Below are 23,760 nucleotides of genomic sequence, written 5' to 3'. Positions count from 1 at the left end.
TAACTGTTGCTTCTTGGTCTGAATACAGGTTTCTCAGTAGACAGGTAAGGTAGTCTGGTATTTCCATCTCTTTAAGAATTTTCCACTTGCCATCCTCTTGCCTACATTTCTATATATCCCTATCATGGAATACTATGCTGCTGTGAAAAAAAAAAGATAAGTAACTATATTTACATGGAAAGATTATCCATGATGTATGGATGATATTGTGAGTACACACATATTTTAATATAGGCACAGAAAAGCCTAGAGATTATATACCCCTGTAAGATTTTCCCTTCTACTATGTATATTGCTTGCTTTTTTTCCCCACAAACAAGCATTACTTTCATGTTTCCTGTTTCAGAATAAGTAAGCAAAACATTCTTTCCTTCATACAGGTAGGGAAAGTCAAGTTAAAGAGAAAGTGAGTGTTTCACCATACTTAGCAATCTAGCCAGGATATAACAATTTGTTGTTGCCAGAAATTTCCTGTTGAGTGGCATAAACTGTAGCTGAATGCCACTGAAAGTAGATCATGCCAGAACAAAAACACAGGACCTAAAAAGGACAGACATTTTGCAATTATATAAAACCATATTTAAAATAAGTGTAAGCAACAGTTGCTGATAACTGAATGACTTAGTTAATGTTATACTAATTCAACAAATATTTACTGAGTACCTCCTATGTCCTAGGTACTAAGCTAGACATTAGGGAAAATGAAAATGAATATGATGAGGCCCCTGCCCATAAGAAGCTAAATGGTCAGCTCTGAAGGAACCCAAAAGGCCTTGGGGATCCAGAAGATAACACATGCAGAAAACACTTGCTTCCCAACCCCTTGCCTCAGGGTGAACAGCAGTCCAAAGTTTTCATGGTATAAAGCCCTGTACTTCTAGCTTTTCCAGATTAATCAGATCAATGTATAAAAGAGGGGTCCTTGTAGATCATATGGATCATATATCCATTTAATCTTAAAGTGAGTGTTCTCTCTCCATCAGAGAAACAAGACCCCTTGCAGATAAACCAAAGGACCTCACCATTGAACTATCACATTTTTTAATTTCTCAAAATCCATTCTTGGCTCTCTAATATCTACTTTTCAAACTCTTGGGCAGGTCCTTCTCAACCTGGCCCAACTCATTGCCCCGGTTTCACCTCTTACCTCCTCTCCTCCTGATCACTCCCCATTCTAACGCTACTAATTAAAGATGTCAGGCGTGCCTTACCTTGGGCTGTTCTCTCTCCCCTGAATGAATTTCATGAGAGACCAGCTCAAAAGTCACCTCCTCTGTAAAGTTACCCTTCACCTCCTTTCTCCTCATTCTTCGTCATTCTTCCCTCCCCTCTATTTTAAGAGGCCTTGATCACGGAATGACTCCCAGGCTTTTCCTCAGGCCATTCCAGTTGTTAAAATACTGAAATACTGCCATGTCATTTGGCAAATATTTGCTGCTCCTAAGGCCCCTAGGGCTCCGCTATTTCACCAGCCCAAGCCCCCACCCGCCACGTGATCCAGTACTAAGGGGTTACTTCCTGGCGCAGGGGAGAGGATGCTCCAGAAGCCCCTTCCCCCATGGACTGGCATCTGTCCCACCTGGTCCCCCACTCTGTAGGACCAGTGTACAATGCTTGCGCTATCCTCCTGGTCCTCACACTACATTATGGTCAGTGGTTCCTAGCCTTGCCGATCCAGCTAGATTTTGAACATTATGTTTTATTCGTCTTTGCTTTTTCCAGAGCTTAGTCCAGTACACAGTAGATAGATGTTCAGTAAATGCCAGCTTGCTAAATGACCACATTTCCAAAATTGTTACTAATCTCAGCTACTTACTTGATGCCACTTTTGAACTGGAAAGAATATTTTACAGCCCATCATTAATGATTAAGTGAAACTAAACCAGAAAACGCTGTATTTTTATCATGGAAGAAATGACATCAAGTACTTCCATAACGCTTCATATTAGCAAAGAAGCCATGGCTAACTAAAAGCTCAAAATGATTTTTTAATTGCTTTTAAGTCATTATTTTTAACTTACTCTTTATCTGAACTGTTTCAAAGAGCCTCATAAACCAGAAAAGCTGTTGAATGTGCGTTTCACATCTTTTTTTCTCTCTAGAGTAGTGGAGGTGAATAAGAAAAAGTCTGAAAGGAAACCAGTGAGAGGTTCAACAAATGTAAAAGGAGGAAGAAGAGATGCACAGGAATAGAATCATCTAGAAACATGGAAGGTGGGCCTGAATAATCAGGCCTGGTCTCTACCTAATGGGAGGATATAAACCAATTTAATAATACAGGTTCTCCTTATTAGAATTTCCTGGCTTCGCACTGGTACACGACTATGAACATCTAATGCATGTATTATTCAGTACTCTTTCTGATGCAAGTCACAGAAATGCAATTGAGACTAAATAAAAAGGAAACCTATTGACTCACATAACTGGAATCTTCAGGGTAAGTAACCTCAGGCACAGCTGAATCCAGGGCCTCAAACAATGACCTCTGAACTTCCCCCTCTCCCCCTCATGGAATCTCTTGGTTTTGTCTCCCTCGGGGTGGACTTCACTGTCATTCTCCAGTAGGTTCCCTCTGGATAGTGGCAGAGATGGCCACCAAGAGTGCCAGGCTTACATTCTACCAATGTAGCAACTCTGATTATTTTAGCAAAGTCCCAGGTTGATTCTAAACTGATTGCTGCAAACCATCTCTACAGAAAGAGGGTGTGATTCCACCATTGGTCAGACCTCTAGCCAGTGGATACAGTGCAGGCTGAAAATGGAAGAGAGGTGGTTCCTTATCGAAAATCAGGGCTCAGTCACTTCAGAGTTAAGTCTCAGTTTGACTCCATTTTCTACCATTTACTAGTTGTTTTTGCTTCCAAGAGCCTAAGCCTATTTCCCCAACTGTAAAATCAGAGTAATAGTACCCATCTCATAGTGTTAACTGTAAAAACCCATGTCATAGTGTATTGTAAAGATAAAGTTTGTATAGCTCAAATCATGTGCCTGTTACAAAAATGGCCAACCGTTAATGTTATCATCAGCGTTCCCTGGGGCATTTATAGAAAGCATAAGGGCTACCTCACAAAGGCTCTTTCTTACAGAAATGAGTAGGAAAGAAGGTGCACAGCCATAACCTAGATGCAAACCATGGTATACCGCCTCATTTTTCAGCCCCCCTGGAGTCCATTGGCTTGCTCTTGGCACTTGAATAGAATCCCTACCTTCAATTTTTTAAATTCTTCTCAGCCCAACACCACATTTGTTTTCTCCTTACCGTACAAGTTCAGTAGAATGGATACCCTTGTTCACCAAACAGATCATTTTCCAAAGTCTTAATTTCTAAGGTTTCTCAATATAAGAATGATGTAACTTGGACATAGCCAGTGCCTACTTACACTTTAAGGTGAGTCAGCAATTAAGAATGCTAACTCTACTAACTCCAATAATTTTATTATTTCTTGTCCAGTGATAAAATCTGAGAAAAAATGGGTTCAGGAAAGCCAGTCAATTTTAAGATATACCTGCAGAGTTGTACCTTAACTTAGTGAATAATAATTAAGCACAGCAACAACTAGTAATAGCTTAACCTCTTCGTGCCTTGATTCCTACATCTGTAAGATGAGGATAATAGTACCTATCTTACAAAGATGTGATGACTGAATGGATAATTCCTTGGGACCATGTAAGTGGTTAAGCATTTGATGTTAGCTGTTGTTGTTAAGCAGAGCTACATTGAAAACCAGTAAATTGGTGATCTTACTGGTCCTTTGACAAGCAAGAGATCTTTTCATTTTGAAAGAAAGAAAATTTAAGAGATCTGGCCAAGCTTATAGGTTTAGAGCTGTGTGAAGTTGGGGAGAGAATTCAACAGTCTCTTCCCCTAACTTGTCCCTTTGTTGTAAGCCTTGTGGGCCAGCTCTTTAGCCTTGAAAGCAAAGTGTGAAAGTGGGAAGATATCCTGTAGTTCTAGTCTGCTGTAAGCTCTGGGCTCTGTAATGAGAGTCTCTATCTACCTCTGAACCTCATAAACAGAGACTTGAGAGGGAAAATTTGCCAAAGTTCAATTGCATATCAAAGAAAGCCACAGAGCCAGAAAGCTCCCTATGGACCCACACAGCCGCTTTGTCTACTGCCAAGCCATGGCCCTAATGCCTGGATACGCCTGTAAGCCAAGAGCCAAAGCCACAAAGTTCCACCAGTTCATTTAGCCTTGGCATTTCAACGTACTGAGGGATCTGTTATTTGGGTTGTTGTCTCATTGTTAAGGGGTAAAAACAGAAACATCCTTGTCATCGGAAAATTGGTTTACTAAAATCACCACCACTACCCCAACCCCACCCCTAACCCTACCGTGAGAATAGTTCCACTGCCTTCTGTGAGGAAATGGAGCAAAGGCCAGCTTTTCCCCATTGTGAACCCTGATCTCTTTGTGGTCATCCTTTCCCACGGACTCACTTGGATGGGCCAGTTCCTGCATCCCAGGGTAGGGGCAGCTCTATAGCCAATGCCACCAATGCTTGAATCTGGGCATGGGGTCTACTTCTAGCTCAATCCCTGCCCTTCTCAAAGGAAGCACTCATGATGGCTTAGTTTCTATTCCAATAGCCCTTCAATTCTTCTCTAATATCTCCCCCCCTCAAAAAATGTAAACACAAAAGGATTCATAACTCCTTCCACCACTGGGATTTGCTTGTTTCTTCAAATGGTACCCCCAAATCCCGTAACTACAACTTTTCTCCCTGGATAGCCATGATGCATTGAGTTTTCATAATGTCCCCAGTTGGACAGCTACATAGAGGACTCACAACAGAGAATTCTGAAGTTACAAACAGTAGCTTGTCATGCTTGGAGAAGTCGATTCCATTTGAGTCAACAAACATGCATTGGGCATCTGCTCCGCACTGTGCTGGGACCTTTAGGAGTGAGTCAGCCCTGCCTTCTAGTTTAGCTGAATGCCTAATGTGGCAGGGAAGTACTACCTAAAACCACACTCAGTGGGAAGACAGAGAGCCTTGTGGTTGAGACAAATGCAAAGAAATGGTATCATCCAAGCCACACCATAAAGGACAACAAGTAGGATTTCTTCAAATGAAGGGCCTTCCAGGCAGGTAATACTGCCTGAGCAAAGAAAGTAAGGGTAGAAAGTTCTAGGTACTGCCACACACTGCAACATTTTACTGAAAGCACATAAATTATGAATAAAGAAAATGTACCTAGCACTAGTAATACTTCTTATCTGCGAATTCTTTTGGAATGCTTGAGATTCATCTCCCATAGAAGAGCTTTTATTATTTGAAGCATACAGCTGGGTTTTTTTTTTTTTTTAATTTATGTTTTTAGACAGGAAAAACAGTCCTTGAGAAGCAGTGACTTATGCAAGGCTGGGCAAAGGTCAGTGTCCTGAACTTTGCAAGCGGCCAGGCTGGAGGCGGATCTCAGAATTCACATTTTCTGCCATCACCATCAGACCACCCTGCCATCTAACAAAACCAACCCCAGTTCTTGGTTTTGAACATCTGAAGGTGGAAAGAAATGTGACAGGTCAAAATCTCAGATTCCCTTGGCTTTTCTAATTACTTGCAAATCCACATAAGGCTCACATATCACTCTCTTTTCATTTTGTCAGCATCTGAATTTGTTTGGTTGTCGTGTGAGTGATGAAACCTTAAAAGCTATGTTGATGTGTGCAGCATGTGGAAAACCACTCCTAGGTTCTCTCTGCCCTGCAAAGGGCAGAGGTACATGTACACATTCTTATACACTCAGATAAACGGATCCGTCCACTTGTGCACACATTCAACATCACTAGACACTCATTTAAAAAAACACAGTGTACTGTGTGCTGACTTAATGGGAAGCCATGGGCTAAGTTCTCAGACACTGGCCAAGAAGAGATGGGATCCAACCCATCCCTAGACCACAGGAAAAATACTTTCGACCACAGAGCTGGCTGCAAAATATTCTTTTTGCAGGAAACAAAATGTTTCCAGCCTTGGGATTTTTTTTTTTTTTTTTAAGGTCCTTTCACTGTTACTGAGTAGGAAAGGCAAATGCTTAAGCAAGAGGCCAAGTAAACATCTAAGGAAACCAAAACCAGGCTCCTTTGCTGGGAGAGTGGAACACAGAGTGAGTGAAAGGCACACTGGACAAACACCAGGCCTTTCGAAGTCATGGGGACACTGCAACTCCAGCAATTATTCATGTGTTTATGACCCCAGTTTAATCCCAGTCCACTGCGGTTCCCCTTGTTAGCTAAGCAGACTTGGACAATCTGCTTCACTTTTCCCAGCCTCAGTTCCTTAAGTGTCAAGAGTGAATAATAATAGTGCTAATATCATAGGTTACTGTAAAGAAAAAAATAAAGAATATGTAAAAGTCGCACAATGCCCAGTGCATAGTAGGGACTCAAGAAATAGGGTTTGCTAAGGTTGGCTCAGGAACTCTAACGAGTCACCAGAGAACTACCATCACAGACTGTTAGAACCCAAGGATTCCTTAGAGATTAATAGTCCAGCCCCCACATTTTATAAACAAGAAAACAGTCCCAGAGAGATGAAAAGTTTTAGTTGCTCAGTCATGTCCGACTCTTTGCTACCTCATGGACTGTAGCCTGCCAGGCTCCTCTGTCCATGAAAATCTCCAGGCAAGAACACCACAGTGGGTAGTCAGTCCCTTTTCCAGGGGATCTTCCCTATCCGAGGACTGAACCCGGGTCTCCTGCATTGCAGGCAGGTTCTTTACCATCTGAGCCACCAGAGATGAAAAGGTGTGACCAAGTCATCCAGTTAGTGGTAGATCCTCAGCTAGGACCTTGCAGACTGGATGCAAAGAGTAATGAAGAGTTAAAGTAATTCATATCACAGAGGACACCATGTGCTATCAGCTGGCAGTGGATCTTAGACCCAGTGTATCTAAGAATCACCTGGGCAGATATCTAGGACCATCCCCCAGTGCTGCTGATTTAGTCTGGGATGGCCCAGGAATCTTAATGTTAACAAGCTCTACTAGTGGATTCCAAGAGGTATTCCTCTGACCACTGGTCAAGAAACATTACAAGAGGAAGTCATTAGCAAAATAAATATTAATAACTGCACAGAGTGCTAGGGTTGTATCCCATGGTTGAGCACAAGCAGTGTGGCAAGACCTACCATAAATAATGAAGAATATTCCCATTGTACAAAATAGTAATTGAGGTAGAACATGGCACTGCTTCATCTTCTAGATCTATTTTATAGAAGAACATGTGACTCAGGTTCCTCTGCCCAAGATCATGCATCTAATTAGAAACAAAGCTAGAATGTAATTCTAACATATCATTACCTGTTTTCACAATGGAGAATCTTTTTTCTAGGTATTTAGAGGTGAAGACAAAGGGTTATGCATGTATATTTGTTATAGGCTAGGAACTATGATTGGACAGGACTGAGCGACTTCACTTTCACTTTTCACTTTCATGCATTGGAGAAGGAAATGGCAACCCACTCCAGTGTTCTTGCCTGGAGAATCCCAGGGACAGCGGAGCCTGGTGGGCTTCCGTCTATGGGGTCGCACAGAGTCGGACACAACTGAAGCGACGCAGCAGCAGCAGCAGCAGGAACTATGAATTAATTTTAATCACAGAGAGAATAAAAAAAAAATCACCCTAGCCTTTTTTATTATTATTATTTTAATTGGAGGCTAATTACTTTATGATATTGTGGTGGTTTTGGCCATACATTCACATGAATCAGCCATGTGAAAAATCACCCTATTTTTCTGATGTACTAAAATGTAAAAGTTCGCCCATGATGTGTCTGGGGCTCTTATTCATTCCACCAGCTCCTTTGCAGGCTAATGGAAGAAACTTGGTTAGAAAAACGAAGTAACAATATCATACAATGCTGGACATTTCAGAGACACCAGAAACTCTATTCACATTAGTGCACACCACCTGCTTCCTTTTCATTAAAACTCTGCTCTTCTAATTTAAAACATATATCTGACCCCAGACCTATAAAGTTCTGTGCGTCATCAAATAACCACACACGTATCCTCTTTAGTGGTTACTGTGTTAAAGAATTGGGGAACTTCCTGGACACTGTCCAGATGAATCAATATGGGGCTGGATTCAGAATCATTCGAATGGACAGAGTTTCAGATATACCCTGTAGGGATACAGTACGTAAGAGCCTCTTAGCAATTTCTGAGGGGGCTCACCCCCACAGACTAGAAATGATTACTCTCAAGTTCTTGGTCCAATATGGAAGGACCTGAGAAGGTACACAAGTATAGCACCCCCACGTCTACTTTCTTTGATGAGTGCTTTAAGATAACTGTGATTCCCCAATAGAGTCCCTTCTGAAAGTTGTTAAGAAATGTAGGCAACAAAGCACAGTGAAAGCCACAGCCTTTTGTTTGGAGAAAATCAGTAATGTACACTGTAGTTGGATGATGCCCATCCTCATGAGAATCTCAGAAAGCCCCTATTCATTAAGTTGGTAATGGTGGCCTTAGAAAAGATTTATGACTTAGATCTACAGTCCATGGGGTCGCAAGAGTCAGACACAACTTAGCGACTAAAACCAAAACCAAACAGGATCAATCTTATGGGGCATCCCTGGTGTCAGTAAAGAATCTCTCTGCAATGCAGGAGACCCGGGTTCAATCCCTGGGTCAGGAAGATCCCCTAGAGAAGGAAATGGCAACCCACTCCAGTATTCTTGCTTGGGAAATCCCATGGATAGGGGAGCCTGGAGGGCTGCAGTCCATGGAGCTGCAAGAGTCAGACATGACTTCACGGCTACACCACCACCACCAGATCAATCTTATAGTCATTATTATTTGCCTTAGAAGGCAATTCTCCTTATAGAATCAGAGGTAGAATCTGAATTAGTATCCAGCTACATAGTTAACCACTTAATCATTCTGTCCTTCCTGGAGAGAATTCCAACCTTCAGAGCTGCTCCTCTGCTCCGTGACATCAGTGCATTCAGAGAATGCCAACTCCTCTTCCACGATGCGGAAAGGAGCCTGCCAGGCTTCCAACAAGGGAGAGGCAGGGTCTGGATACATACATACAGGCCGTGAAATATTTCAACACACCTCTTTTAGAGGAGGTTCTGTGGGTTTCAAGCCCCCAAGCCCCCATGAGGCATTATTTCCAGCCATTAAAATGTTTCCTGAGCTTAGATACATCTGGAAAGTTTTGGAAAATCCCACAGGAAGGAGACTGAGCCAAGAGAGCTCCTTTTCTCATGCCATTCAAGAAGCACTGCACAAAATGTTTGCCCTCCAAGACAGCCCAGTCCAGGAATCCAGCTCTCAGGACTGGAGAATCATGGTAGACAGAGGAGCCCTTTGGCGAACAGAACCAATGGAGCCTATTTAGGGTCTCATATCCATGTGCCAACCAAAGAGCTAATGTAGACCATGTTAGTCAAGGTCCATCAGAAAAATGGGACTCACCCCCACATAGTTTAAGAGAGAGAGTTTAATGTTGAGAACTAGTTACAAATGTGTTAGAAGAGCTTGAAAGGAGAATAAGGAACAGTGAGGCAACATAGAGACTAGCAACAGTAAGAAGCCACCGTTACCCCTAGGGCTGGAGTAACAAAGGAAGGGGTGCTGTTATTAGGGCCCAGGGGATGGAGCTGCCCATCTCCAGCTCTTCACAGAGCTGGGTCCACAAAGGGATTGGGCTCAGTCGCTCAGTCATGTCTAGCTCTCTGCGACCCTACAAACTGCAGCCCTCCAGGCTCCTCTGTCCATGAGATTCTCCAGGCAAGAATACTGGAGTGGGTTGCTCCAGGGGATCTTCCTGACCCAGGGATTGAACCCATGTCTCTCACATCTCCTGCATGCACAGGTTCTCTACCTCTAGTGCCATCCAGGAAGCCCATACAAAGGGATCATGGAGGAGGAACTGGGGTCACTGGAGACATCACTGGAAGAAGAGAGAGGAAGGCAGAAATATGTGGCTTCTCCCATACCTCTGCTCTTCATTCTCCCTCCAGGGCCCCAAACTAAGCAGAATCAATGGGAAGGGAGCTGGGAAAGGCAGATCACATGGTCAGTTCCCTGTGGTACTAACCGGAGCGGAGGAAAGGCAGGGAGTGTATCTGAGAGCAAAGGAGCAAGTGACTGGCAGGACCCAACAAGGCAGGATCTTTAAAAAACGAAACTTTGAAGCCTAAACTGGTAGTTCTCCAAACTAGTTACTGATTCTACACCCCTAGACCTGAAGTTTGCCAGAATTCCCTGGAGCAGGAGATACACCTGTCCTTACTTTCCCCAGCATGTGTTTCCAAACTTCATTTCCTGCACATTCTGATGACCACTGTCTCTTTATGGAAACCAGGGTTCTAAAGGAAGGAAACAGCACTGAAGGTTGGGAAGAAGGGAATGATGGGCTGGAAGAGATGGTGCAGGGTCAGCGGGGGGAAAGAGAACATTTGGACCTAAGATTCTGCACAGTTATAAGAATCCCTTCTGATCTTCAACCTAATCCCTGACGGCAGTCACTGAGGTCTGGTTGAAGAGGGGAAATCGCTACTCTGTCCCGTAAGTAGGGAATGGCGTGCGATCTGGGCAAGGCCAGCTCTTGTCCCCCTCCCAGGCCTGCTCATCTCCTGGACTGGCCCAGTCTGTGAGTTCAGTTCAGTCGCTCAGTCGTGTCCGACTCTCTGCGACCCTATGAATTGCAGCACGCCAGGCCTCTCTGTCCATCACCAACTCCCGGAGTCTACCCAAACCCATGTTCATCGAGTCGGTGATGCCATCCAACCATCTCATCCTCTGTCGTCCCCTTCTCCTCCCGCCCCCAATCCTACCCAGCATTAGGGTCTTTTCCAATGAGTCAACCCTTCGCATGAGGTGGCCAAAGTATTGGAGCTTCAGCTTCAACATCAGACCTTCCAATGAACACCCAGGATTGATCTCTTTTAGGATGGATTGATTGGATCTCCTTGCAGTCCAAGAAACTCTCAAGAGTCTTCTCCAACACCACAGTTCAAAAGCATTAATTCTGCGGCGCTCAGCTTTCTTCACCGTCCAACTCTCACATCCATACATGACCACTGGAAAAACCATAGTCTTGACTAGACGGACTTTTGTTGGCAAAGTAATGTCTCTGCTTTTAAACATGCTATCTAGGTTGGCCATAACCTTCCTTCCAAGGAGTAAGCGTCTTTTAATTTCATGGCTGCAGTCACCATCAGCAGTGATTCTGGAGCCCAAAAAAGTAAAGTCTGACACTGTTTCTACTGTTTCCCCATCTATTTCCCATGGAGTGATGGGACTAGATGCCATGATCTTAGTTTTCTGAACGTTGAGCTTTAAGCCAACTTTTTCACTCTCCTCCTTCACCTTCATCAAGAGGCTCTTTAGTTCTTCTTCACTTTCTGCCATAAGGGTGGTGTCATCCGCATATCTGAGGTTATTGATATTTCTCCCAGCAATCTTGATTCCAGCTTGTGTTTCTTCCAGCCCAGCGTTTCTCATGATGTACTCTGCATATAAGTTAAATAAGCAGGGTGACAATATACAGCCTTGACGTACTCCTTTTCCTATTTGGAACCAGTCTGTTGTTCCATGTCCAGTTCTGACTGTTGCTTCCTGACCCGCATACAGGTTTCTCAAGAGACAGGTCAGATGGTCTGGTATTCCCATCTCTTTCAGAATTTTCCACAGTTTATTGTGATCCACACAGTCAAAGGCTTTGGCATAGTCAATAAAGCAGAAATAGATGTTTTTCTGGAACTCTCTTGCTTTTTCGATGATCCAGCGGATATTGGCAATTTGATCTCTGGTTCCTCTGCCTTTTCTAAAACCAGCTTGAACATATGGAAGTTCACGGTTCACGTATTGCTGAAGCCTGGCTTGGAGAATTTTGAGCATTACTTGACTAGCATGTGAGATGAGTGCAATTGTGCGGTAGTTTGAGCATTCTTTGGCATTGCCTTTCTTTGGGATTGGAACGAAGACTGACCTCTTCCAGTCCTGTGGCCACTGCTGAGTTTTCCAAATTTGCTGGCATATCGAGTGTAGCACTTTCACAGCATCACCTTTGAGGATTTGAAATAGCTCAACTGGAATTCCATCACCTCCACTAGCTTTGTTCATAGTGATGCTTTCTAAGGCCCACTTGACTTCACATTCCAAGATGTCTGGCTCTAGGTGAGTGATCACACCATCGTGATTATCTGTGTCGTGAAGATCTTTTTTTTTTTTTTTTTTTTTTTAATTTATTTTTTGTTAAGATCTTTTTTGTACAGTTCTTCTGTGTATTCTTGCCACCTCTTCTTAATATCTTCTGCTTCTGTTAGGTCCATACCATTTCTGTCCTTTATCGAGCCTATCTTTGCGTGAAATGTTCCCTTGGTATCTCTAATTTTCTTGAAGAGGTCTCTAGTCTTTCCCAATCTGTTGTTTTCCTCTATTTGTTTGCACTGATCGCTGAGGAAGGTTTTCTTATCTCTCCTTGCTATTCTTTGGAACTCTGCATTCAGATGAGAATATCTTTCCTTTTCTCCTTTGCTTTTCGCTTCTCTTCTCTTCCCAGCTAGATGAACAATAACCTCATCTACTCACTTATATCAGAAACGATCCTCCTTCCAACCCCCTTCCAGAGCCAATCATTGTGCTAAAATGCTGTTGATCCTGCTTCCTGGTTGTTGCATCTCTTTTCCTTCTTCTCCATTTCAGTGGCCACTGTTTCCATTCAGGCCCTCATATCTTTGCATTTTATTTCAGATGCCTCCAAAACCGAATGGCAAACTCCTGCTCAAGAGCCCCTTGCAGAGTATAAATCTGATGTCACAGCCCTGCTGGAAGTCTCTCAGGGGGTCTTCTAAGCCTTCATAGTCAAGTCTAATCTATCCGATCTTTCCTTTCTTTATCTCTCTACACACAGGCCTCTGTTCCCCCTACCCCTACCCATTGCACAGACACCCATATCCTCTCCCCAGTAGCACTAAAGAAGGACCATTTGCAGTTCCCACCCTGGAGCCTGTGTTCATACAGCTTCCTCAGCCTTCTTTCCCACCTACCTGGCCAGTACTGATATGCCTTTCAAGTCTTAACTTAAACATTATACCCTCCTCTGAATCCTCCCCTGACCATGTCTTCCCTGTTGAGGGTTCTGAGCATCCCAATACTGATGACCACTCTGTCCTCCATTGAAGTTCCCTCAGTTCCTTCTTGTATATATTGATAGTTATGTTTGTCACTCTCTACTAGGCATCTTCCTTCTGCTGTTTTTTGGGGCAGGAAATCAGACTCATTTGACTTCATATCCCCAGCATTTGGCACACACATCTACCCGGCAAAGATTTGAAGGTAGAAAAGGAAGAAGGAGGGCGAAAAGGATGGCAAGAAAAGGGAGTGTCTAACACTTAATGGTCTAGTCTAGATAAAAATAGAAGAGTTATAAGAGGATCCATGTCTATGGTTACAGCATACACAAAGGACTATTATTACAATTGCAGACTCTAGAAGATTTATTGCGAAAGACTTTAAAGCTGTAATGTATACCATTTCTTAACTGAGGGAAAATATTCGATTTTTAGGACAGGGGAAAAAAAAAAAGTGACCAAGACTTCACAGATGCTATGGCTGTCACTCAGCCAAGTTGTCTCAGTGGGTTTTCTTTGCGAATACTTGGCTTTTGGACAACCACAACATGTAATGAGACCCCCCCCTATGCATAGGGGTCCTAGAGACAAATGAAGCCTCTGGTAGAAACGCCTGCTGTTTAATAGGTTAAAGGCTGGCTCCTGGGAAGAACTGTTCTTCTCCAGGCAATGGGATGAAATGCTGACATACTCTTAGCAGAGGCTGTCCCGAGGATCTCAGAGTGAGGGCTATAAACACGTAAGGTTAGTCTCAGAATGTAAGGTTAGTCACAGGTAGAAAGTAGAGACCAGTTGCAAAGAAGAGCCTAACTTTCCATGTGTGGCTGGTATAGGACAGTGTGTCTGGAAAGAATACTGTCTAGCTATAAACACGAGAAAACAGCATGGTATAAGCATGCCTGTGGAAGGGGAAGAGGCCACACTGGATCTATTGTACTTGTATTTTAAGGAGGCCCCCGTAGGAGAACACAGAACTGTCAGAGTCTTCCCATGTCACTAGACAGTGACCGAATCTTCCTCAGCAGGGGCAGAATAATGTTTTCAGAGAGGACCAGACAACTCAGGAAGGCTGTAAATGTAAAACATAGCACTGACTACTCCGTGGGGAAAGTGACCTTGCAAGGAAAGTGTAAAGAGGCAGAGATGGCTTATATGTCACGCTGTATCATCCATGAGGGAAGGGATGTCTCTGCCACTGTACCTCCTGGCCTACAGTTTCCTACTGGAAGAGACCATGAACAGGTGGGCACAGATCAGTCTCCAGTGTGGGCAAGACTCCACTGAGACTATCTTTTTCGGCTTTGATGGAACATGGCAGAACACTGAAGCCAAATCAGAATGTGAAAAAGAAACTGGCTGGAAAGGCCAAAACTTAGCAGTTGAGAGAGGAAGGGCCAGGCTCTCCCCTGACTGGATGGTGAGGTTCAGAGGACCACGTCCCATGGAGCTCATTCTTCCTCAAGGGTGTTCTGTAGCTACCCAGAGTCACATCATCATAGGAAGTAACTAGGGATTATTTAACAGAGATACACAAAGCTCTCTCAAGGCAAAGGCTCAGTTCATTCTTTGAAGGCAGCATTCTCCCTGGTTCAAACATTGAAGGTGGCCACACCACAGTGACTGATTGGAGAAATGTTCTGCAATTACTTCCAAGCAGTGTGCATGAATAATCTTAAATTAGCATGGGGTTCAGTATAGGATGGGCTTCCCTGGTGGCTCAGATGGTAAAGAATCTGCCTGCAATGCAGAAGACCTGGGTTCGATCACTGGATTGGGAAGATACCCTGGAGAAGAGAATGGAATCTTGCCTGGAGAATTCCTTGGACAGAGAAGCCTGGTGGGCTACAGTCCATGGAGTCACAAAGAGTCAGACACAACTGAGCGACTAACACTTTCAGTATAGAATAATGGTTAAGAAGAGAGGGCTGTAGGGAAGAGAGTGTGTATGTATGGGGGGGCCGCCCCTTGGAGGCCATGTGATTGAGAGCAGTTTTTAAAAACTCTGTAAACCTCAATACACTCATCTTAAAGTATTCCAAGTAATACTTCTCTCATAGAGTAGTTGTGAGGCTTGAACAAGAAAATGCCCACAAGGCACTTATAAGAATGACTGGCACAAAGAAAACTCAATAAATGGTTGGAAAGACTGAGCAAAGCAACCAGAAAGTCAGGGCTGTGCAGGGTGATTTGTGCTCAGTCCCTTCCCGACACACCAGATGCCTCACTTCTAACGTTTACAGGTTTATATTGATGTGTCTCTTTCTAGAAGAGTGATGCACAGGGAATTCTGTTACTTAGAGTCATGGATCATGATCTTGGCTCAGTCGCTCACTGCCAGTTTTGAGTTGAGGATTCAGAAAGTAGGCATGGGTCAGGCCACTGCAGCTTGGTTCTCCAAAGGTGTTCGCCAAATCATGATCCCTTTGGTAACAATAAAACAAGGGTCCAAGACTTCAGCACACATGTTCTTTGTCCTAGACGCCAGAACTCTTAAGCTTTGCCAAGCCAAGAAGGGAAATTTCAGAAAGAGACCCTCTGTGGAAAAATCTCTGCTTCAAGCATTTGAACTCTAAGGCAGTTGCCAGCAGTCATTGGTTTAAAAATCTGAAGGTGACTGGAGGGGTGGGTGTGGAGAGAGGATCAACAGAGCAGGAAAAGGTTGAGGGAAGGAAGGAGTGAGTATGTCAACTCTGGTAACTGAAAATCCCAAATTACTTAGATCAGCAGAAATCAGGAAAGCTCAATGAGTTATATTGCAGTTGACAACCAATCATGCATTAGATAATGTTTATCATATCATAAAATATTATGGTCATGCAATCAGACATATATATTCAAATAGAATTCTAGAGACATACTTGATTCATTTCCCCTCACATCTCCATCATGCAAATGCTTTGTCTGCTTCCCATACCCCTACACCTAATTTCATAAGCCATTAAGATTTTGGAAGGGTCTGAAGCCCCACCCTGTGCACTGCTCCAATTAGACTGAAATGCAAACTGGCACCATACTATGCAGATCCCTGGGAGAGAAGCAGACGCCACAGGCTCAGGCAGGCACACTCAACCATCCACAGCAACCAACCAGACAATGAGTTCTCTAAGTTGGACCTCCTTAGTTCATATGTGTGACAAACTATGTTTTTCAAATCATGTATACAGATAGGGCAAGGAGCATTCTGAATCAGTCACATGCCAGAAGTCACAAGCCAAATAATGGCAAGAGTGAGAGAAAAAAGCAAGAAGTGGTCCATCATCTACTTCCTAACGTCCCTACCCCAGAGCAGAAGTGCTGTTCTAATATGTAATTCAGTAACCTTTGGAGGTAAGCTCAATGACACTCAAAATCTAGCCATCCCCAGGGAAAAATCAGACAGAAAGATAATAAGAGCTATACATTACAAGCCAAAAGAATCATCACTAAGACAAGGCTTCATTTTCTAGCATCTCATTTCATTCCTAAACTAAAAATAAACTTCATCTTAGAGAATATGGTATAGCCCAAAACACTTGAACTCCAGAGTTAACACAAACTTGGCTTCAAATCTCAATACTACTACTGGATATACAGTATTATCCTCTTAGCCCAGTTTATCTATTTGTAAAAAGGAAGATGATGAGATGTATACTAAAAGGTTGTTGTCAAAGTTAATGGAAAAATGCATGTGGAATTATCAAATCTGATACCCACAAAGAACTTCCTTCCATTCCTGGAAATTAAAGAGGCTTTAAATTAGTGTTGCCTAGAGCACTGAAATGGAGAAAGGATATTTTTCACTACCAAACAGTGGGACCCCAAGATGGTAGAAAACAGGTCCCCACATGGGCTACTTCTTGCCTTCTTTGCTCTCTCTGTCCCACTCTGACTTCTCAAACTAAAGATGCAAACACTTAAAAAATATAACTATGAAGTTTCTCCCATGTTGAGAAAACCAGACACACAACTCCAGTTCTCAAAAACCATTGAGCACATCTAGCCTATGAAGATAGACAACAGGAAGCTCAAGATTTTAAGGGTGACCCTCCATGAGCACAAAAGACCATTTGCAGGAGAGTGGCACAGAAGTCAGCCCTGTTTGCAGGATGTTGCCTATAAGTCATTCAACTGGGAAGTCCACGTTCATGGTGAGGTTCAACTTGGAAAAAGTCACTTATTCATATGTCTGGGCCCAAGAAGTTAAAAGGCTGACAATTCATTGCAATGTGGGGTGGGATGGTACCTTTCAAAAATATTTTTCTGCAGAGTTCTGTAGAACCTTTTTATGAACCACTGAAAGTCAGAGGGAATATAAATATCACCTCACCTGCAAATATAGTAATTTGACTAGGTTGGGGACTTTTATGCCCAGTTTTCCTACTAAAAGTCAGCAAAGTGAAAATAGCAACAGATTAGAAGTTGGGAGAATCTAACTTCAGTTCCATTTCTACGTGTGTACTAGTTGTGTGATCCTGAATAAGTCACCCCTAATTGCTCAGCCTCTGATGGAGGGACTAGAATAGACTATGGGTCTGAGGACCACTCCTGTGAGAATCACCGAAAGTGCTTGCCCTCTCTGAGTGGTCACTGGGGGCAGGGCCTAGGTATCTTTACTGTTAATGAACACTTGGGATTTTGTTTGTTTTCTTGTTTTAAATTTTATTATTTTTTATTTTGCTCATTGGAGGTTAAGTGCTTTACAATATGTTAGTTTCTGTTGTACAACAACGTGAACCAGCTGTAAGTTTACATATATTCCCTTCCTCTTAAGCCTCCCTCCCAGTGTAGTTGATAATCACTGGATGAGATGATTCCTAGAGGGTATCTCAGGTGGGACACTGTCATATTCTAAATGGTTTTGTTCTAGTGAAAGTGCTGGGTCATTTGTAAATCAGCGTGCACTTTATAGAGATATGGAATCCTTCATTCCCCTTTGCTTCTCCTAACCAAAGAACCCCATTTTTTTCCTCACTCATAGCTAACCACGGGGTCGCAGAGAGTCAGACACAACTGAGTGACTTCACTTTCTAAAGCTAACCAACCAAGGCTAAAATAAAACACCCTGTCCAACCTTCATTTTCAAACGAGCCAACGGATTATCAGCACCCTTGACCCCCGGGTCACTGCCTTGTCCACGAGATCTTGTAGTTGTTTCCTCTGTTGTTTCCCTAGCCTGACAATGAGGCCTTCAGTTTGGTTCCAAAGCCCTGAGTCTCTTCTACTTCCTGCCACAGCTGAGATTTCTCTAGAAATCTCTCATTCACCTATTTGCTCTGGTTTACTTGGCACATTAGAGGTGGGAGGGTCACTGAATAAGGACATTTGGTGCCAGACAGTGTGTGAAAATAAAACTAGTCAGAGCTGGAGGAGAATGACGGAGGTAACAAAACACCGGTGAAATGGGTGGTTCATCACTGGGGAAGTCACCTAAACACTCAGTGACTGGACCACTCATTCAGCCCCTGACCGTCGAGAGACTGTAATCCTCAAAGAGAGAAATGAAGACATGTACTCTTTCATAAAAACAAATGTATTCAATTTATAGCAGTATTCTTTATTCACAGACGTATTCTTTCTACTTTCTGGTGTTAAAGGTACTTTAACCTTTTTTAAAGGGTGGCAACAATTAATTTTGCAACTCTATTTGATTTAAAAAAAAAGACATTTAAAACTTTATGCTTGTTCCCCAACTCTAGCTTTGGTTTGATTTCTCTTTAAACTTCTATTGACCTCAAGTGGCTCAAAATCTCCTAGGGACATGGGCACTCTTCCTCAGCAGAGGTCTGTGGTCTTTCATGTGCAAGGTATATGAAAGGGGCACCCCCATCAGAAGCATGGGGCCAGCTGTGCAAAGTACATTTTAAGCTGTCAATTTCCAATGGAACCTCTTCATTGGAAAAGGGAAAAGTTTTCTCTACTTTAGCCCATTCACAAGGAGTGATTTTGGGAGCACACTGATTTTTTTCAAAGGGAGCCCCATGGAGTTTAGGTTTTTTTGGTAAGTAGTGGGAAAGATAATTATATTCTTATTTCGAACATGGAGATAGAAACAGGAAGTGTGCACTTGGGTATGTGAGTTACCCTTTCTAGGTCAGAACCTGTCTTTCTGCTCTGTGAGTCTTAGTTCACTGCATTCATTTGCTGTTACTGTCTACTTTTAGGTGAGATTTCTTCAGATTTTAATACACTTACCTAGTGACCTGAAAAAAGAATCCTCTTAAAAGTCCCCATTTTGGGGTCCCCTTTCATACATTCTCCCAGACTCTCAGTAGCTATTAGAGCACTTCTGATGGAAAAGTGTGAGCAGTGGGTTAGACTTCACACATGAGAGGCTCTGAAAGGGAGGGAACATTTATACCCAAAGCAATGTACTTGGCTGGGATTCTCTGTTCCCTTTGCTATTTCTGCAGATATTTATGCTTAAAAAGACATTTCTCCCACCCCTGCAGCACAGCCAAACTTCTCCTCTGGCTGGATCGAGTCACCGTTGAAAAAAAAAAACAGTCTCTGCTTAAGAAAAGCAGATGAGTTGGGGCAGAAAATAAAGGAACAAACAAGATGAGTGCCCTGGAGCCATTTTACAAAGGTAGAGGTTCATAAAGGTTTATAAAACTGACTTAACATCAGGCAAAACATCATCTCCAATCTCTGTCTTTGTTTGGGTGAATAGGGATATATGTTTGACATTCTTGCCCCAAATCTGCCCTTCAGTTTATCTGGGAGAAAAGATTTATCATCTTTTCTTTTAGTTTTTCAGTCCATCATTAAGCCTTTCCAACCACAGAGTAGAGAACTTAAGACCTGTGGAAGATAGCAGCAAAGATTTCTTATCCTTCCCTGCGGCCAAAGTCCCCTGGCTGCCTGTTCCCTGAGAGCAGCTGCAGGACTCCTCCTGTGCTCGGCCTGGGTCTGTGTTTAGGCCTCTGGCTTGCTTACACAAAGGAATTCCAACTAGGATTTCAAGGGAAGCCTGGCTCCCACTCTCCTATAGCTCCCAGCAGGCAGGTTCTGCAAAAAGATATTCCTATATTCAGTATTCTTACAGTATATCTATAGAAGTATCTGCTTGAATTATAAGATTTGATGTTCACCTTTAAAAATGACTTTTACTAATAATTTAAAGGAACTTTTACAGTGCAAAACTCAACTTCTATGGGGAAGAGTGATTCTAAATAGGCAGTATATCCTTCTTCCTCAAGATTGCGTTCATGTGTGGATGCAAGGAGTTTCCTTTTTTTTTTTTTCTTTTTCAAAATACATGCATCGAATGTGTGAGCGTCAAGCATTTCTCTTGCCTCTGAGGGTACACAGTTAAGATTCAGTCACAGCCTTCACAGGGTCACAAAGAGTTGGACACGATTGAGCATGCACGCATTACAAAATCTTCACAGTGATGGGGTTTGAGTCTTTCAAAACACAAAACGGATACTGAGTGAAGAATTCCGTCACCAGAAAGGAAACACTAAATACTCTCAAGATGCAAAATAACCGGGGGCTTCGAAAAAGTCTAAGGATTCAAGTAAGAATCAGAGTTTGAGTAATAAGATTGGTCTTTAGGCTCTTCCCTCCAGTGTTCTGTAACTTCAGAGTGTCTTCTAAGCAGAAGATGAAAATATTATTGTAAAGTCCATTTAAATAAACCTCCTATATGAAAAAGTTACCTCTCTCCAATTTGTTGAAATAAGAGAGTCATAATATTTATTTCATCAAGGGGGTGTGAAGTTTAGTTGGGATTAATTTACTTCATTACTCCTTCCAGGGCACTTAAAAATTTATATAATCCCATATGTGGTTTGTATGAACAGACTACATGAGGATCTGATGAGAAATAGTATGAATATTTCATCAAGTTTTTCCATCATTCTTTAAAGTATAACCACCCTCATTCTAACTTTTCCAGTCCCTCGTTACAAGGCACCTGGTTACTATAAGAGCTGCCCCAAAGGAGTCCTTAGCCAATCCATTCTATGCGCCGCTGCCTCATTCATGGTTTTCCTCTGTTGTAGCAGCCGCCACCTCCTCTATGGTCACTGGATGCATGATGCTGGTGATTAAATAAAGGTGTATCAAATGAATGTGTGACCCAAACCCTCTGCTCCTGTTAAAAGGCAAACCTCAGCCTGGATCTTCTGAACACATGACCTGTCCTTCTGTTTCTCTTCTTTTGCTGTTTGACCTCCCTCCCACATCTTCCCCTTCCTTTCTCACTCACCTAATTTGATCTGTTTAAGGCAGAGATTTTCAACCTTGGCTGCACAGTAGAAGCACTGGAGGGAGTGTTATAAATAAAATGAACACCAACTCTTGGCCCCATCAGCAGAGATTTTGATTCACTTGGTTGGGGTGCAGCCCTGGCATTGGTATTTTGTAAATGCTCCTGTGGTGAGTGGGAAATCAGGGCTTGAGAAATCATGATTTAAAGTGATACTCAAGTCCCACCTTCTCCTGAAAAGACGAATGTGCCTCTGAGGAGTTCACCTTCCTCTGGCTTCAAAGCAGTTATCGTTTTTAACCACTTATTAGATCACAAATCAAACACTGCCTGTGACAGGACCTCAGTGTGAGTCTGCTCTTTAACTTACTCACTGTATTTTAGTTCATTTCCTGTACTAGACTGGAAGAACCCTGAAGGCAGGAACTGTGTCTTCTACTTCTTTGCATCCCCACACCATGCATATCGTGGACCCAAACATATTTTTGAACATTAAAAAAAAAACAAAAAAAACCCCCAAAACACCTAGTAGAGGTCATTTTAACTCTACTTAAAGGATATGTCTTTGTTAAGAATAAAAATGCTGCAAAAAGGGTGGGGCAAGATTGAAGGAGAGGAGGGAAAGAGTAAATAAAAGTCAAATGGAAAAAAAGCTAAATTAGTCCAAAAGAAAATGTTTCCCAGCTTTTTAAAAGGTTTTTTTTTTTTTTGCAACCCTGAAGCAGAATAAACAAGAGAATTAACTTGGCTTGTGCCCTGATAAGGAGATTTCTTTTTTGGTTATATAATTTTACAAAGTTTCCAGGGTGTAAAGAAAATAATCACCCACAGTGGACTCCTTGCCTTGGACTATACAAATCAACTCTTGGGTTAATCGGCTCGCGGATCTGCTCAGCTTGACCTGACCCCCTTCCAGCTCTGTGGTCTCAGACTAAGCCTCACATTCAAGAACCCTGCTGTAGAGCTCAGTGTCATAGAAAGGGGATAAAACATAATCCTTATTCTATAACCTTGATCCTTTGGTCTAGTGGCCTCTACCTGTGCATTAACAAAAAAAAAAAAGAAAGCTATCTTGGTATCCTCCCCAAGTAGCTGGTGCTCCATGGGTCTGCCCACACTAGAATGGTCCACGCAAATTCTCCTACTAAATTGAGTTAGAAGGAAATATTTTGTGCAATTACCTTAAAAGGTAGCTTTCAAATCTTATTTTGTGCCCATATCCCAGAAAAAGTTTGGCTTTCATATGGCTTTTCTACTTGATCATGAAGTAAGATCACAGGAAAGGTTCAGTGAATCACTAGGTACACCCTCTGCTAAGGCAAGATAAGGTCATTAAATAGAGACATGTTTTCAATACCAACATTTATCCTGGTTGTTAGGCCACACATTTAACAACTGGTCCCAAAAGTCACATACGTTTCTATAAATTAATTAAATGTACATTCTTTTGCTTGGGTTGGCCATTTTAACACTGGTCATATTTTACTTTAATTTCTGATTATTGTGTGCAAACATGATTCAAAGACATTTAAGTCCACTCGATTGATTAGTAATGATGGTAACAAGTTGTCCTTCGTAGATTAAGATACCGTTGCTGACCTGTCTAATAGGATAGGAGTTGATAGACTGTCACTGATCTATCCCTGCTTTGCTTTCTGTTCTTCTTGTGACTAGTGGCCTGCATTTGACCTTATGAGCCAAGAACCAAGAGCCACCCAAATCCTCCACTCACCAAAGGTACACAAATAACAGTAGCCCGCCAGCTACTTTCTGTTGACACTGACAAAATAGAAATGACTAGTTAATTTACTAAAACAAAAGGAAAAGAAAAATGTGGCCCTGACTTCTTTATTTACTAATAAATGCTAAGTAGAATTACTAAAACTGGGATCTGGGAACCTGGAATCCATGGTACCGTATACAATAAACTGAATCAGAAAATCTGTGTGTACCATCTAAAATCAAGAACAGAGATAAACTACAAGTTTTGAAGGCATCAAGTTAAGGCTCCATGAAAATGAAAGCATTCACAAGCAATTTTGCTTTCTCAAATTAGAGTTTAGGTAGTAGTTGCTTGACAGTCCTTAATGGTATCCCTGATGGCTGTAAACAGGGTTTATTTCACATGATTTATAACTTAAGGTACAAAGCAAAGGTTATTAGGTTCTACCGGAACATTTTTTAATGTGTTCCACTGAAAGAGAAGTAATGGATTTAGAACCCAGAATACTTAAATCATCAGGGAAAAGGTATCACTGAGATAATGAGCAGGCCAGGGCCTGAACACTCAAGAATGTTCCCTTCAGTGAAAACAAGCAGCTCTATCTTCTCAGAACATGGCCGACTCAATCATCGAGCTGGAATGTTATTTACACAGTCTCGAGCAAACTAAGAAGAAGTCTCTGGTCTGTAACCAAGGGCACTCAGAAAGTTATGTCTGCAACAGGCAAAGGCTCATGTCTGTTTTTAATGATT

The 23,760-nt window shown here is 42.4% G+C and overlaps 1 protein-coding gene across 13 annotated transcripts in view; it reads right to left on the bottom strand.

Annotated features, from left to right (window-relative positions):
• Positions 1 to 23,760, bottom strand: part of RAD51B (RAD51 paralog B) — an 814,189-nt gene that overhangs the window by 241,446 nt on the left and 548,983 nt on the right. The gene's annotated exons all lie outside the window — the stretch shown is intronic.

The sequence above is a fragment of the Giraffa tippelskirchi genome, chromosome 7 (assembly GCF_054371585.1).
Source record: "Giraffa tippelskirchi isolate mGirTip1 chromosome 7, T2T-mGirTip1v1.2.pri, whole genome shotgun sequence".
Taxonomy (NCBI): Eukaryota; Metazoa; Chordata; class Mammalia; order Artiodactyla; family Giraffidae; genus Giraffa; species Giraffa tippelskirchi.
This window is presented reverse-complemented; position numbering and strand designations above follow the sequence as displayed.